General features: G+C 41.0%; 2 long non-coding RNA genes across 3 annotated transcripts in view; one reads left to right on the forward strand and one right to left on the reverse strand.

Annotated features, from left to right (window-relative positions):
- The window catches only part of LOC115092182, a 75440-nt gene extending 68220 nt beyond the window's left edge, over positions 1-7220 (reverse strand). Inside the window, exon 1 of the long non-coding RNA XR_003856931.1 lies at positions 7068-7220. This is a non-coding gene — a long non-coding RNA (uncharacterized LOC115092182). The remainder of the gene's footprint in view (positions 1-7067) is intronic.
- The window catches only part of LOC115092181, a 161552-nt gene that overhangs the window by 61824 nt on the left and 82476 nt on the right, over positions 1-17252 (forward strand). The gene's annotated exons all lie outside the window — the stretch shown is intronic.

The following is a 17252-nucleotide window of genomic DNA, read 5'->3' on the forward strand; positions in this document are numbered from 1 at the left end:
ATAGTGATAGGAGTATACTACCGTCCACCTGGTCAAGATGGTGAGATGGACAGTGAAATGCTAAGAGAAATTAGGGAAGCTAACCAAATTGGTAATGCGGTAATAATGGGAGACTTCAATTACCTCACAAAACACGTTGCAAAAATGTTTTAAAATTTTTATGTGCATAGGATTTTATCTTACAATGTGGACCATCATACCACCCTTGGTTGATTCAGGCAGTAAGCCACGCTTTCAACCACAACGGGTCACATTTAATCATCGGTCCAATATAGTCTTTTGAATTGCTTCAATTTTCTACTTTATTGAATTTACTTTTTTTTTTTTTTTTATCGTTTTTTGTCCATTTATAATAAAATATTTTTAACGATGTTAGAAGCGGAGTTGCCTTATTTGTACGGAGCGCCGCCGCGCTTCCGAACTATTATCTTCACTTACTTGTGCAGAGCGCCACCGCGCTTTCAAACCTTTATCTTCAATACTGCCGTGCTTTATAGGCAGAGATTTCCGATTGAAGGTGCTCGTACAACTTAGAGCTCCTGTAGTCCGACGTACGTTTCGCAGTTGTGCTGCTTCAGGGACTCTGTCCTAATCGGAAGATTTGGGCTTAAGAAGAACGCAAGGTTAATTCCCGCCAAAATTTCTTCAATGTTTAAATGCCATCATGTTTGCTTTCGTCTAATTCATACGGTATATAATGCCTATAAGAATGACAATAGATATGACAAAAAACGATAAAAAAAAAAAAAAAAGTAAATTCAATAAAGTAGAAAATTGAAGCAATTCAAAAGACTATATTGGACCGATGATTAAATGTGACCCGTTGTGGTTGAAAGCGTGGCTTACTGCCTGAATCAACCAAGGGTGGTATGATGGTCCACATTGTAAGATAAAATCCTATGCACATAAAAATTTAAAAAAAATTTTGCAACGTGTTTTGTGAGACAATTGTGGTTCGTTGCACATCACTTATTAACTGTTTCTGTATAGTAGACTTCAATTACCCCAATACTGACTGGGTAAATGTATCATCGGTACATGCTAGAGATATAAAGTTCCTGGATGGAATAAATGACATTTTTATGGAGCAATTAGTTCAGGAACCAACAAGAGAGGGATCAATTTTAGATCTAATTCTCAGTGGAGCACAGGATTTGGTAAGAGAGGTAACGGTGGTGGGGCCGCTTTGCAATAGTGATCATAATATGATCAAATTTGAATTACTGACTGGAAGGGGGACAGTAAGCAAATCCACGGCTCTCGTGCTAAACTTTCAAAAGGGAAACTTTGATAAAATGAGAAAAATTGTTAGAAAAAAAACTGAAAGGAGCAGCTACAAAGGTAAAAAGTGTACAAGAGGCGTGGTCTTTGTTAAAAAATACCTTCCTAGAAGCACAGTCCAGATGTATTCCACACATTAAAAAAGGTGGAAAGAAGACAAAACGATTACCAGCATGGCTAAAAAGGGAGGTGAAAGAAGCTATTTTAGCCAAAAGATCTTCATTCAAAAATTGGAAGAAGGATCTAACAGAAGAAAATAGGATAATGCATAAGCGTTGGCAAGTTAAATGTAAGACATTGATAAGACAGGCTAAGAGAGAATTTGAAAAGAAGTTGGCCATAGAGGCAAAAACTCACAGTAAAAACTTTTTAAAATATATCTGAAGCAGAAAGCCTGTGAGGGAGTCAGTTGGACCTGTTAGATGATCGAGGGGTTAAAGGGGCACTTAGAGAAGATAAGGCCATCACGGAAAGATTAAATGATTTTTTTGTTTCGGTGTTTACTGAAGAGGATGTTGGGGAGGTAACCGTACTGGAGAAGGTTTTCATGGGTAATGATTCAGATGGACTGAACCAAATCACGGTGAACCTAGAAGATGTGGTGGGCCTGATTGACAAACTGAAGAGCAGTAAATCACCTGGATCGGATGGTATACACCCCAGAGTTCTGAAGGAACTCAAAAATGAAATTTCAGTCCTATTAGTAAAAATGTGTAACCTATCATTAAAATCATCCATTGTACCTGAAGACTGGAGGATAGCTAATGTAACCCCAATATTTAAAAAGGGCTCCAGGGGCGATCTGGGAAACTACAGACGGTTAGCCTGACTGCAGTGCCAGGAAAAATAGTGGAAAGTGTTCTAAACATCAAAATCACAGAACATATAGAAAGACATGGTTTAATGGAACAAAGTCAGCATGGGTTGCCTCACAAATCTGCTTCACTTTTTTGAAGGAGTTAATAAACATGTGGATAAAGGTGAACCGGTAGATGTAGTGTACTTGGATTTTCAGAAGGCGTTTGACAAAGTTCCTCATGAGAGGCTTCTAGGAAAAGTAAAAAGTCATGGGATAGGTGGCAATGTCCTTTCGTGGATTACAAACTGGCTAAAAGACAGGAAACAGAGAGTAGGATTAAATGGACAATTTTCTCAGTGGAATGGAGTGGGCAGTGGAGTGCCTCAGAGATCTGTATTGGGACCCTTACTTTTCAATATATTTATAAATGATCTGGAAAGAAATATGACGAGTGAGGTAATCAAATTTGCAGATGATACAAAATTTTTCAGAGTAGTTAAATCACAAGCAGATTGTGATAAATTGCAGGAAAACCTTGTGAGACTGGAAAATTGGGCATTCAAATGGCAGATGAAATTTAATGTGGATAAGTGCAAGGTGATGCATATAGGGAAAAATAACCCATGCTATAGTTACACAGTGTTAGGTTCCATAGTAGGTGCTACCACCCAAGAAAGAGATCTAGGCGTCATAGTGGATAACACATTGAAATCGTCAGTTCAGTGTGCTGCGGCAGTCAAAAAAGCAAACAAAATGTTGGGAATTATTAGAAAGGGAATGGTGAATAAAACGGAAAATGTCATAATGCCTCTGTATCGCTCCATGGTGAGACCGCACCTTGAATACTGTGTACAATTCTGGTCGCCACATCTCAAAAAAGATATAATTGCGATGGAGAAGGTACAGAGAAGGGCGACCAAAATAAGGGGAATGGAACAGCTCCCCTATGAGGAAAGACTAAAAAGGTTAGGACTGTTCAGCTTGGAGAAGAGACGGCTGAGGAGGGATATGATAGAGGTGTTTAAAATCTAGAGAGGTCTAGAATGAGTAGATGTGAATCGGTTATTTGCTCTTTCAGATAATAGACTAGGGGGCACTACATGAAGTTAGCATGTGGCACATTTAAAACTAATCGGAGAAAGTTCTTTTTTACTCAACGCACAATTAAACTCTGGAAATTGTTGCCAGAGGATGTGGTTAGTGCAGTTAGTATAACTGTGTTTAAAAAAGGATTGGATAAGTTCTTGGAGGAGAAGTCCATTACCTGCTATTAATTGAATTGACTTAGAAAATAGCCACTGCTATTACTAGCGAGTAAGATGGAATAGACTTAGTTTTTGGGTTCTTGCCTGGTTCTTATGGCCTGAATTGGCCACTGTTGGAAACAGGATGCTGGGCTTGATGGATCCTTGGTCTGACCCAGTATGACATGTTCTAATGGCTAGTCTGGGATCTCAAAGGCTTGCTTTAACAAGAAAGCTTTCAGTGCCCACGTGAACACTTTTGCATCTGAGATGCTACATAGAGTAAGGGGTAAGGAATTCCACAGAAGTGGACTAGTTATGGAGAAGGCGTGCTTGCATGTCTCGGTCAGATGGGCAAGCTTTGGTGAAGGAACATCAAGCAGGTTCAGCATGTGCGTATTTTTTAAAACAGCTACCCGTAAGCTGGCAAGAAATGTCGCGATTTCATCTCGTGTTTCTTTCAACAGAGCAGTGGAGCAGACATTTCATCTGCCATTTAGATGCCCAATCCCCCTAGTCTTGCAAGGTCCCCTTGCAATTGCTCACAATCAATTTTATGATTTATTTATTTAGAAGCACGTATTACTTGCCCCTCCTATCAGGCTACAAAAATGAACAAAAATGTTCAGGGTGAAATACAGTATAAAGCATATACAGCCATTGGGGAAAAGGGAAGGGCAATACAAAATTCTAAGGAGGGGGAAAGAAAAGTAGGCAGCAAGGGCATGAGATTGGTTGGGGGAGGGGGTGGAGGACTAGGTACTTTGAATAATTTTCTGACATGTACAAATTTGATAACATCACTTTTCACTCCCTTTTCCAAAGCATTCATAAATGTATGGAAAAGCATCAATCCATGTGCAGATCCCTGGGATACTCTATTGTTTTTCTCCATTGAGAAAAGTAACCAGTCTTACTCTGTTTCCTGTTTTAAGCCATTTACCAATCCTGAATAGGACACTGCCTCCTACCCCACAACTCTAACTTCATGATGAGCCTCTCATAAGAGTCTTTTTCAAACATCTTTTGAAAATCCACATACACTACATATATATCAACTGACTCACTCTTGTCCACATGTTAATTAACCCCTTCAAAAAAATCTAATAGATTTTTTAAGACAAGGTTATCTTTTGTTAAATCTGTATTAGCTCTGCCCCATTAATTTGTGTCTGTCCAGATGGCCAGTAATTTTGTTTTTCTGAGAGTTTGCATACAGCTCAAGATAAATAATGCTATCGGCTTCATAAGACTTTATATGACTTCAGGCATTCACTTTTTAATATCTTTTGAACTTTGTGGACATTAGTCTTTTCATGAGAGATTTTTCAACTAAACGGTATTTTACATGCATTTCACTTTAAAAAAAAAAAAGTATTTAAAAAGCCATAAAACTGGACCAGCATTACATAGCGTACCACACTGAGAATTAGCTGACGACAACAGCAGTCCTACATATATAATATCATAGCAGATATATGTTGTTTTTCAGAATAGCTTCTCCGTTGTGCCCAGTACCAGCCTCAAGCTCACTGGTCTGTAGTTTCCATGATCACCCCAGAACCCTATTTAAAAATGGATGCTATGTTGGTCACCATCCAGTCTTTAGGTACTGTATCTGAATTGAATGAGATGTTAGAGATTACTAGTAATAAGTCCGCAGTTTCATTTTTTAGTTCTTTCAGAACTCTGGGGTGTATACCATCTGGACCCAGTGATCTTATACTCTTTACTTTGTCAGTTTACTTTATTACATCTTCCTAGCTCATCCTAATTTGCTTCATTTCCTCTGAATCATCACCCTCGAAGAATGTGTCCAGCATAGGTGTCTTCCCAGTACCATCCTCAAAGATCAAAGCAAAGAATTCATTTCATGTTTCTGCTATAGCCTTGTCTTCTCTGAGCACCCCTTTCACCCCTTTAGCAGTCCAACCAAGTCCCTCACAGGCTTCTTGCTTTGAATATATTTGAAAGAGTTTTCATTTTGGGTTTTTGTCTACCTGGCAAGCTTTTTTTTTTTCAAGTTCTCTTTAGGCCTACCTTATTAATACTTTACATTTAACTTGCCAGTGCTTATGCTCTTTCCTATTTTTTTCATTTGGATCCTTCTTCCAGTTTTTGAAAGATGTCCTTTTGGCTTTAATAACCTCTCATCTCATCATTTAACCACCCTGTGTTGTGGCTGAATAGGTGGCAGGAACATATTCTAATTAAGTATTTTCTTGTACCATGAGTTCAGCAGTTGTTAAAGTCCACTCCCAGAGGAAGTGGGAAGGATTTTCAAAATACTGGGTCATGGTCAAGAGAGAGACTATGGGGATCTGAATACATCTGCATTTTCACAGATGTGTGTCTAAAAGTTTAAGAATGTTCTGTTAAAGAAGAAATTGCATCTGGATTTCTGGTGGTATATCAATCGCCTACAGCCTACCTTAGAATGATGGGATCTTCAAACATTTATGCATGCCTTAATACTGACTTAGGGCCTCATTTTCCAATGCTAGCGCACGCTAGCGATATGGGGGCGGAGTCGGCCCCGGAAGAGGAGGAGTCGGGGCGTCACCGGGGCCGACCCTGCAAAGAAGGCGCTGACGGCGAAAAGATAAGGAGCCTTTTCGTGTCCTATTTCACGCACAATAGCACCACCTTTCACGGTGGCGCTATTGGGTGTGAAACCGGCAGTGATCGCACCACGGCGGTGCGATCGCTGCCGGCTAGCGCAGGACCGACCCCCCCCCCCCCCCCCCCGCCCCCCATTAGCACGATTTTCTAAAGTATCGCAGGCCTGTGATACTTTAGAAAATGAGGCCCTTAATTAGAATATGGTAATGCTCTGTAACAGGGTTTACTATTTATGTCAACTAAATGACCACTACAACTTTTACAAAACACAGCATCAAGTTTATTTTTGGCTCTAAAAAGTATTTGCTTGTAGAACTCTACTAACTTCCTATACTTTGTAAAGTGATGTTTAAGCTTATTTGCCTTGTTTTTAAAGCATTATATAAGGGTCATCCAAGTTATTTGGCTGATCTACTCATAAAAACCAATCAGAGACCTCTAGTATTCTCAAATTGATTTATTGAGACTATCATCTCCTACAGAAATTAAATTAGAAGCTATTAGACAAACCAGTTTTGCTTATCAAGCCTCTATGCTCTGGAATACCTTACCTTTGGAAGTGCACTATGAATCAAATTAGAAACATTTAGGAAAGGGATAAGAATATGACTATTCTGAAAGGTGTTCAAATAGTAAGTTTAGATTTTTATTTCTACTGTTTAGATATTAAGTGAATTTGTATCAGATTAGAAGTGTTACTTAATTTTACTGTACTCATTGTGCAATTATCCAAGGTTTATTTTAAGTTTTTAGAGATTTTGATATGTTATTTATTTGATTTATGGGTGATTATTATATTTGTTTCATTAAAATTTTGTTATAGTTTTTTCTTTATTAGTTATGAATGTGATTTTGTTTACTGCTTCAATTTTATTTTAGAAAGGTGATTAAGTAAGTAATAAACTCTAATTTTGCTTTTCTGCATAATTTTGAGCAAAGAATTATGGTTGCCATATTAGTCCACTTGGAATGTTCAACTATAAAATTGAAAAGTGTCTCATCACCTGTTTTTCCCTGCCTCTCTTCCCTTTACTAAGTTGTAATGGCATATGCCGACAACCTAAGACCTAAATGACACTTGTCATTTAAACCCAGTATAACTGTGCTGTTTCTTCACTTACCTGAAGAGAGGATAACTTTTAAAAGCGTGTCACAGATATTAGTCCACCACCTACAACTTGTATGATTCTTAATGCTGCATGATTTTGGAAACTCCAGAGTAAAGTTGGAGGGAAACATCAGGTAGTCTGGTTAAAAAGAAAGAAGCATCACTATCTGTGTCAGATGTTTACTACGATTTCCAATTGGTCTGTTTGAGCAGTCATTAATAACAAACATTATTTGCCTCTCCACTTCCTTTATATTGTGTAGACCTTCTCTCCCTAATATCCAGATGCAAGGATGGTCTAAGTGCAATGCTACCCATTATGAGGTATGTTGTGTTTTCTTAGATGTCATTATAACATTTCTTGCACTGGTGAGAGCAAGGCAGTGATTAATAAAAACTATGCTATTAGTAGCCTAGAGAGTTGATATCTTAGCAATGCTCAGGTCTGGGAGAGGTAGTAGTCCTAAGGCTAGATGAAGCACACTTGTGATATAAGTTGAATCTTATGCTTCCAGAATGGTTCAGGATTCAGTGCGAATTGATGCTTGTGCCTACTGTGGAATTGTGTTGCAAATATATAAATGCTTGATCAATATATCGTGAAAGGTGACTGCCTCTGTGAGCAACTAGCCAGCAGAAGGTTTTAGTATTCAGAGATATAAAAAAGAAATGCCATTCTAGAAAAAGGAATGTCTTTTCGGCTGTGGTTGAAATTGACAAGAGAAGTAAATTTCAGTGAAAAAAGAAGTAATCTGAAAAGATTTAGATAGCCAGGCAGAAATTGCAGAGACCCCCTTAGACCAGTGGTTCCCAAATCCATCCTGATGACCCCATAGCAGCGAGTTTTCACAATAACCACAAGACAATAAATTAGTATATACACAATGTACGTATATATTTCATGTATTATTCATTGTGAATATCCTGAAAGCCTGATTTGTGGGGTCACCGGGACAAGTTTGGGATTTACTATCTTAGCCTGACCTCTTAACCTAAAAAGACTATAAAAAAAAATTCTGGGCAGATTTCTCCCTTGATTGTTACCTCTGAGGACGTACAGAACTTGGATGTAGCAACCTTACAGATGTGTGAAAGGCAGAGGACTTCTGTTATCTCTCTAAAGATGGAAAAACAGCTCCCATGAAAGAAAGGAACCCAAAGTATCCTACTCTGGGGATTTCCTGTGAGAAAAGAATGTATTTGCAGCCCTTTTGATTTTGTTTAGTACTTGCTCCTAAGAGATCCTACTTCCACAGTGGAAGTGCAGGTTGCGATATAGCCACCTTCAGTGAGCAGGTGTCCTTTTCAGTGACTGGAGCTTAGTTTAGAGGTTTTCTCTCACCTTGGGAGGAACTTTGGGTCAGTTTGACCTACCACAAATATGTGACATATCAGCCTTTTATCTTTAATTGTGATACACCAGGTTCATGTTTTAAACTCAAGTGCACTTGAAATAATGTTTCCGAACGCTGGTTTTATTTTTACCTCTTTTGTAATGGACTATTTTGCTTCTGCCTGAAACATGCTACTGTATTGGAAAATGCAGTAGCAGTCCTGAAGAACTTCAAGTTATTGTACCCTCATCACTTGATTTTGAGTACCCTGACCTGGGGCTCTTCTTAGAAACCTAGTTCAACGGTCTAGAATAGGGAAGCAAGATGATGTCAGAGTAGGACACTAGTTTTGTCCTCCCAAATGAAGGGAAAAAAATGAAGAAAAAAAGGACTAGAGATTTTGAGTGTGTTATTTGCTGATATATATATATATATATTTATTTTTTTTATTGTTTTCTGTTGCCTAGGTTTTTTTGGCTTTGGCTCACTGAGTAGAGCAACTGAACTATGGATGGCTGTATTAGGCTGAGTTGTAACCTAGAAAGGCAAACTGTTGTGCTGCAGCCGGGTTATGTCTGCTTGTGAAAAAAAGTGCTGTGCTACAGAACCCAGAGAGGAACTAAGCAAATTTTGCTAATGTTGGAGCTGGATAAAGCCCACCCCATGAGTTATTTGCTTCTGTCTGCTGCTGAGCCAGGTGAACACAAAAAAAGATGCCTGGATCTTTTTCAACGCTTTATTGGTGCAGAGACGTGTCAAATAAAAACGCCCGACTCAGGCCGAGTTTCGCAGCTTTGCAGCCGCTGCCTCAGGGGCTCCACTATTCCACTATTTCAATCAAAGATGTTGTTTCATCCAATTAATTGTGCTAATATGCCAACAGTGCAAAAACAACTTGTGCACGATGGTTCGATACGCATGCCGGCATAACAAACAGCAGTCTCTGCTTTCATGAAAGCACAATTAATTAGATGAAACAACATCATTGATTGAAATAGTGGAAAGTGGAGCCCCTGAGGCAGTGGCTGCAAAGCTGCGAAACTCGGCCTGAGTCGGGCGTTTTTATATGACACGTCTCTGCACCAATAAAGCGTTGAAAAAGATCCAGGCATCTTTTTTTGTGTTCACCTGACGGTATCATAGATCGCCTACCTCTGTGTTTTCTTGGACCATCCCTTTTGCTGCTGAGCCAGGGCTGAATTGAGCCTGCTCCTGAGGAGTTCAAGGAGACAATGTAGTGTTATCCAGAGAGAATCTAAAATGGGTAGACTCTGCTTCTTTTGGAATCAGATGAAGTAATTTGCCATAAGCACGAGACAGATTCATTAGAATTATAGTAACATAATAAAAGACAGCATACAAAAGACCAAAATAGCCCATCCAGTCTGCCCAATAGTGAAGTATAAACTTTCAGGTCTATTTTAAAACACGCGCATATCAACGCACAAGCGAGGATGCACTAAAAATTTTTAATCGTACATTCACTTACGTGTATATGTTTTAAAATACGCTAACCATATGTAAGCATGCTCCATTTTAAGAGGTTACTTGAGCACAGCTAGCACGCGTATGTCTTCAATAGGACCATATTGGCTTTTATGCACGTATGTCAGCGTATTTTAAAACATGTTCACATGAGGGAAAACCCAGTTTTTCCAATTAGTCCACCAGGTTTGCCCAGTTAATATCGAGCTCTTCCAGACCCCTCTGGTTCTTCATCCTGCATGCCCCCCCCCCCCCCCAGGTGATCCAGACCCCTCACCCTGTCCTTTGAGCCCTAAAACTTGAGATCTACAGACTTGCTTCTCATCTGGAACAGGAGTAGTTATATGGATAATAAGCCAATGCGTGCCGCAGTTTCCGGTCTTAAAATTCAGAGCTATGTGTGTAAGTCTTGGTCCTGCCCCAAAACACCCATGCCCAGCTCCTTCCCCGCCTCTTTTCTGCCCCTTTATTCCTCACATGCACGGGGGTACATACTTATTTTGTGTACATACGTGACTTTTTAAAATCTGCGTTGCTCACATGTGGGCCGCGCACAAGCAATGCGGATTTTACAATGTCACAAAATATGTTCATATGTGGGCAATTTGGCACAATAACACTTTTAAAATCGACCTGTTTAAGTAAATGTGCATCCAAATTCCTAGCTAGAACCAGACACCCACTTCCCCTTTATTTCTTTTAGGGTTGTAACTTCTTCTCTGTGCAGGTTACTATATGCCTTCTACAAAGCACAGTGCAGTCATACCCTTGCTGTTTTGTAACTGCCGCTCTGTAAAGATTATTCCAGTGCTTCATTACCATTCTCTTGCCAACAGAGATTCTCTGTGTTTATCTCAAACTTCATTACTGTTTTTGTCTCCACCTCCTCCAAGAGGGCATTCATTACCCTCTCCATGAAAAAGTTGTTTTGTGTCATTGTTCCTAAGCCTACTACCTTGAAACTCACATCATAACCCCTAGTTCCAATAACTTCTTTTCCATTCAAAAAGCTTTGCTTCTTGTAGATTAATATCTTTAAGATATTAAATGTTTGTATCATATTTATCTCCCCCGATGCGTCCGTCGGTCGCAGACGGCTGTGACCGCTCTGCCTTACCTCTTTTCTTTTATTTTCCTCCTCCTTGGGCAGGGTGGCTGCCTCCGGTGCCGAGTGCCTCTGCGTCTCCAGCGTAGCATGGGCGTTCCAGTCTGCCATGCTCACTCCCGTGGCCTCTTAGGGCGCGCGCACATCTCCTATTCTCAAATACACGTCATGGTGGGAACCTCAGGGGCGTCCCCACTGCATGACGTCAATACCTCCGGGTATTTAAAGCCTCCGCTTCACTACCACCTTTGAGTTAGCAAGGACTTCGGTTTACGCTGCTCTGACCCCTCTAAGCTGCTCGCTTAGATGCCGCTCTACACTGCAAGGGCCTCGCTCCTTTAGAAGCTCAAGACACCCGCTCCTCGGGGGTCTCTCGCTTCCATCACCTTTTGGGGCCTCTACTAACTGAGACAACCGCTCCTCGGGGGTCTCTCTCTCTTATTCTTTTCAGGATCTCCAGACTATCAGGTACTCACTCCTCGAGGGCCTACCAGTCTATGTATCCTGTACTACAGACCTTCAGTCCCACCATCTCACTACCAGGAAGACGCTTACACTCCTGTGAATACCTCTATGATCCGGTGCTCCAACTCCACCCACCAGGCTCGGCGTTGCCCGCACTGCGGTTCCCCACCTCTCTTGAACATCTGGGTGAGATTCTACATCTGAGACTGTTAAGCGTATTGGCACCTCACGAACCTCAGTGCCTTACCTTGCTGCTGCATACCATCTATCTACAGCAGTACAATAAAGCCTTCCATTCATTCCGTGTCTGCTATCTGAGTTTAGCCTATCGCTGTGGTTCCCCACAGGGCCCCTCCCTGTGGGCGAAGTCATCTCCACCATGACCAAGGGTCCACAATGCCAAAAACACAACACCCCCCCACCCAACTCAACTCTCTTCTATGGTTTACATAATGAGATCCTTCTGTCTCATCTAATAGGGCGTGTGGTACAAACCCTAGAACATGTGAGCCTATGTGCATGTGTATGTATATCTTACTCCTGGGGGAATTTTGCGCTATTGCGGAATTTGCACAGAATTCCCCCTTCCCGCAGATTTCCTCCCTTGTCGCCCTTCCCGCAGATTTTCACCGTCCCCTCACCGATTTCCTCCCTCCAAAACCGGAAGCGCATGGACAGCGGCCATCGCGAGAGTGGGGGCATCTCAGCACGGCAGAAAATAGCAGAGGAGACCCTGGCATGCCGCGAACGGAGCACGTCCTGCGGCACACGGGACACGCTCCGTTCGCAGCGAAGATGAAGGCCCGGCACGCCGTTCGCGGCAAAAATTGAAGGCCCCCGTGTGCCGCGAACGGCGCACCTGGGCCTTCATCTTCGCTGCGAACAGAGCGCGTCCTGCGGCATGCCGGTGAGAGAGAATGTGTGTGTGAGAGAGGGGAGGGTGATAGACAGCATGGTTGGTGAGAGGGGTTGGGGAAGATGAGAGAGAGCAGGAGGGTGTGAGAGAGAGCATGGTTGGTGAGAGGGGGGTGGGGAAGGTGAGAGAGAGCAGGAGGGTGTGAGAGAGAGCATGGGAGGTAAGAGAAGGTGGGTGAGGGATGCTTGAGTGTGGGTTTCAGAGAGAGGGAGCCTATATGAGGGGAAGGGGATGCCGGTGAGAGAGAATGTGTGTGTGTGTGTGTGTGTGTGAGAGAGAAGAGGGGGTGTGGGGGAGGGTAAGAGACAGCTTGGTTGGTTAGAGGGGGAGTGGGGGAGGGATGCTTGTAGGTTTCAGAGAGGGAGCCTATGTGAGGGGAGGGTGACAGAGCAGGAGGGTGAGAGAGAGCATGGGAGATAAAAGAGAGGGGCTGGGGGATGCTTGAGAGTAGGTTTCAGAGAGAGGGCGCCTATATGAGGAGATTGTGAAGGAGTGTGTATGTGTGTGAGAGATTGGAAGCTCGTGTGTATGAAAAAGGGATTGTGTGTATGTGAGGGTGCTAGCCTGTGTGAAGGGATTGTGTATGTGAGGGAGCCTGTATGAGGGTGTGTGTGTGTGTATGTGTATTAGAGAGAGGGAGGGACAGAGGGAGCCTGTGTGAGGGGCGGTACTGAGAACAGGGTCAAAGTCTGGGACTGGCAATAGAGTGGAAAGGGTTGAGCCTAGAGGTGAAGGGGAGAGATATTGGCAGGTGGAGGAGTTGGGGCCTGAGGGCAAAATGACCAGGGGAGTAGGGAGAGCGAGTGGAAGGGACATTCTTAAGTGAATTTCTAGGGAAATTCTGCTCAAAATATTTAAAATTCTGCAACTTGAAGTAACAACTTTTTACTGTAATAATTTAAAATGTAGTTACTTAGACTGTCATGTAAATTGTGTTATTTTGACCAATATAAAGTTTGCAGAATTTTCAGTTTTTGTGCGCAGAATTCCCCCAGGAGTAATATCTGTGTGGGAGAGATTGCTTGTGTGCATGCGTATGTTTGAGAGAGCCTATATATGACATAGGCTCTCATACATACACACACACACACACACATACACAAAATGTGTGTGACAGGGAGATGGGGTGTGAGAGAGAGCACGGGTGTGTGTATGAGCAAGGCAGTGAGAGAATGAACATGTATAAGTGTGTGAGAGAGTGAAAGCCTGTGTATGTGTTTGTGTGAAGGAGTGAATGTGTCTGTGAAAGCATGGGCATATATATGAGAGAAGGAGTATGAGACAGAATGAACATATCAGTGTGTATGTGTGTTTCAAGGTGATTGGAAATCAAGATCCCAGGAATGGAGAGTTTTAATTATTGGATGTTATTTGATATTTTAGCTGTATGGAAATACTTTATTGGTGTTAAGAAATTTTTAACATTTTTTAATTGGATGTTTTATTCATCAGATGTTTTGAAATATATGTATTTTTTATTAGTATGGTTTTATGATTTATATTTCTTAATTTTGTTTTATGTTTTATGAAGAATGGTCATGCTGCACTGCATAGCGCATCTAGTTTGTTGTGATTTCCAGTTCAGGATTTGTCTGCACATTTCTATGTATGCCTTATGGTCTGCTTATTCTGTATTTATCTCCAACAGTTAACTGATACCTGTGGGTATATTTTGTGTAATCCATGAGGTGTTAAATATCTGAATAAGATCTTGTATCCGTTTTATTAAATTGTTGATTCAGTACTGTCAGATGAATTTAAAATAGTTCTGTTGGGTGGCTAAAACTGGCTAGGGTTTTGTTTTTTTATTATTGCATATAAGGCCCTTAAAAGTTTTTTTTGTAATGTCTTATAGCTAAGTTGCCAGATACAATTAATGGCAAGCCTAGGAGTGCACTCTAGTTCTTGGTTATTTAAACAAAATTTGTGTTGGAGGTTTTTTTTGCTTAATTCTGCTGGTAATGTATGAACCAGGGATACAGGATTGATAGAAAATTAAAACATATGTCTTTTTATTCTGTAAATGTATTTTTATATCTAATGTGTATTTCTATGGCCAGCACTGGAATGGTGGTGGTGAGAGAAATGGGGAAAGCACTAAAGTCAGAGGGAAAGATGAAATATGCCCACTTCTGCAAATTTATGTCTGAAAGGGGAGGGGTGTTGGCCTTTCTCTCTTATTCCCCAAGTCTGACTTCTTTATTCTTTGCACCCGAGGAGCAGGAATCAGTTGGGGAAGGTGGGGCGCCTTCAAAGATTTTCACATAGGGCGCCACAGCCTGAAGATAGATTAGGTGTGGCAGGGCTGCAGCAGATTCCATTCCACCACAGCCCGAAAAGCTCACAGGATAATTTAAGTAAATATTTTTGATCGCAAACAAAACTCTTTGCACACAGCAGCCCAATCAGAGGGAATATTGATTACAATTGCCATATATATTTTTTCATATGCTGGACATTGTTCTTTCCCTTACTGAAGTATATTGCCACAATACCTACATGCTGAAGACTTGGTTGTAGGTGGGTTACCCTGCTGTCACTTTTTTCAGTTGCTATGCTTCATGCATCGTCAGCCTTCTGGTCCTGTTCTATAGTTCTTATTTTCAAGTTAGTGAGATCTGCAATGTGGCATATTTCAAAAGCTGTACATAAGAACATAAGGCTTGCCATACTGGTCAGACCAAGGGTCCATCAAGCCTAGTAATCCTGTTTCCAACAGTGGCCCAAGGGGTAGATTACAAACTGCTTATCCCAAAAATAAGCAGTGGATTTCTGCAATTCTACCTTAATTGTTAAGTGACTTTTCCGCCAGGAACTTGTCCAAACCTTTTTTAAATGCAACTATACTAAAGCTTTCACCACATCCTCTGGCAATGAATTCCAGAGCTTAATTATGCATTGAGTAAAAAAGTATTTTCTCTTATTAGTTTTAAATGTATTACCCAGTAACTTCATTGTGTGTCCCCTGATCTTTGTACTTTTCGAAAGAGTAAACAACTGATTAATTTTTACTCGTTCCATTCCACTCATTTTAAAGACCTCTATCATATCTCCCCTCAGCCGTCTCTTCTCCAAGCTGAAAAGTCCAACCTCTTTAGCTTTTCTTCATAGGGGAATTGTTCTATCCCGTTTATTATCTTGGTCACCCTTCTCTGTACCTTTTCTAATTCTTATACTTTCCAGCTGATAAATATGCATAAGCTCATACATAATCATGTGGAGGGTCTTTGCCGCATTGCAGGTCTTTCCCCCTCCCCATTTCTTCAGGGGGGGGTCCTGCCATGTTGCAGGTATTTTTCCCCCTCTCCATTACTTCGAGGGAAGAACTGCCACATTTGTATGCCAATCTGTGTGCCAGAGTCAGGGTTTTTCTCCGATTCAGACTGCCCACCCCTTCTTCCAAGGGTGGGGGTCTTTCTGACCTCTGGACTCCCTTGGCCAGTCCATGAATCCTGCTTATGAGCTTAGCTGCTGCATTGTCCCTCTGCCTTGGTTTTTATTTACACAGGAGCATACAACAGGCAGACCTTGATAAAGTATCCTTCAGTGTAAAGTTCTCATCTGGGCAAGGTCTCTTCTTTTTCCATTGAGACAAAGTCTTGGCCGTCAGTACTTTGGTCTGCATATTTCTTGGCTATTATGATTCATATTTGGTGCTTTCAGTGTTAAAACATGGGATATCTCCCTACACTCCATTCCTTTCCTAATAATCCCTAGCATTCTATTTGCTTTCTTAGCTGCTGCTGCTGCTGCACACTGAGCAGAAGATTTCAACCTATTTTCAATTATGACACTTAGATCCTTTTCCTGAGTAGTGACTTCTAATGTGGAACCTTGCATTTTGTAGCTATAATTTGTGTTACTCTTCCCTAAGTGCATCACTTCGCATTTGTCTTCATTAAATTTCATTTGCCATTTACATGCCCAGTCTCTCAGTTTTCCAATGTTCTCTTTCAGTTTCTCACAATCCTCTTATGATTTGACAAATTTGAATAACTTCACTTACTGTTTCCATTTCCAGGTCATTTATAAATATAATAAAAAGCATTAGTCCTAAAACAGATCCATGGGCCACTCCACTATTTGCCTTTTTCCATTAGGAAAATTTACCATTTAGCCCTACTATTTGTTTTCTATCTTTTAACCAGTTGGCAATCCACAATAGGACACTGTCAACTATCCCAGGACTTTCTAATTTCCTAAGAAGTCTTTCATGAGAGACTTTGTCAAATGCTTTCTGGAAATCCAGATTCACTATATCAACTGGCTTACCTTTGTCCACATGTTTATTTATGCCCCCCAAAAATGTAGCAAATTTGTGAGGCAAGAATTCCCTATCTAAATCCATGTTGACTTTGTCCCATTAAACTATGCTTATCTATATGCTTAGCAATTTTGTTCTTTATGATAGTTTCTACCATTTTGCCTGGCACAAACGTCAGTCTCACTGGTCTATAATTTCCTGGATCACCCCTTGATCCCTTTTAAAAGTTGGCATTACATTGGCAACCCTCCAGTCTTCAGGTACCTTAGATGATGTTATTGATAGTTTACACATTTCCAATAGCAGGTCTGCAATTTTATTTCTCTGTTCTTTCAGCACTCTGAGATGTATATCATCTGGTCCAGGTGAATTGGTATTCTTTAGTTTGTCAATTTGCCCTAGTACATCTTCCAGATTCACTTAGATTTGTTTCAGTTCCTCTGAATTATCACATTTGAATATCATTTCTGGCATGGGTATAGCTCTTTAGTGAAATACGCTTACTTGTATGATTGACCATTCATAATAGGCTTCATCGTAGGAGCAGTATCGCTTTATGACTCGGTCTTATTTATAATCATAGGTTGCTGAATGTTGAAAGTTTAGGTCGAACATACACGCTGTTTTTA

This window comes from Rhinatrema bivittatum, chromosome 5 (assembly GCF_901001135.1).
Source record: "Rhinatrema bivittatum chromosome 5, aRhiBiv1.1, whole genome shotgun sequence".
NCBI classification, from domain to species: Eukaryota; Metazoa; Chordata; class Amphibia; order Gymnophiona; family Rhinatrematidae; genus Rhinatrema; species Rhinatrema bivittatum.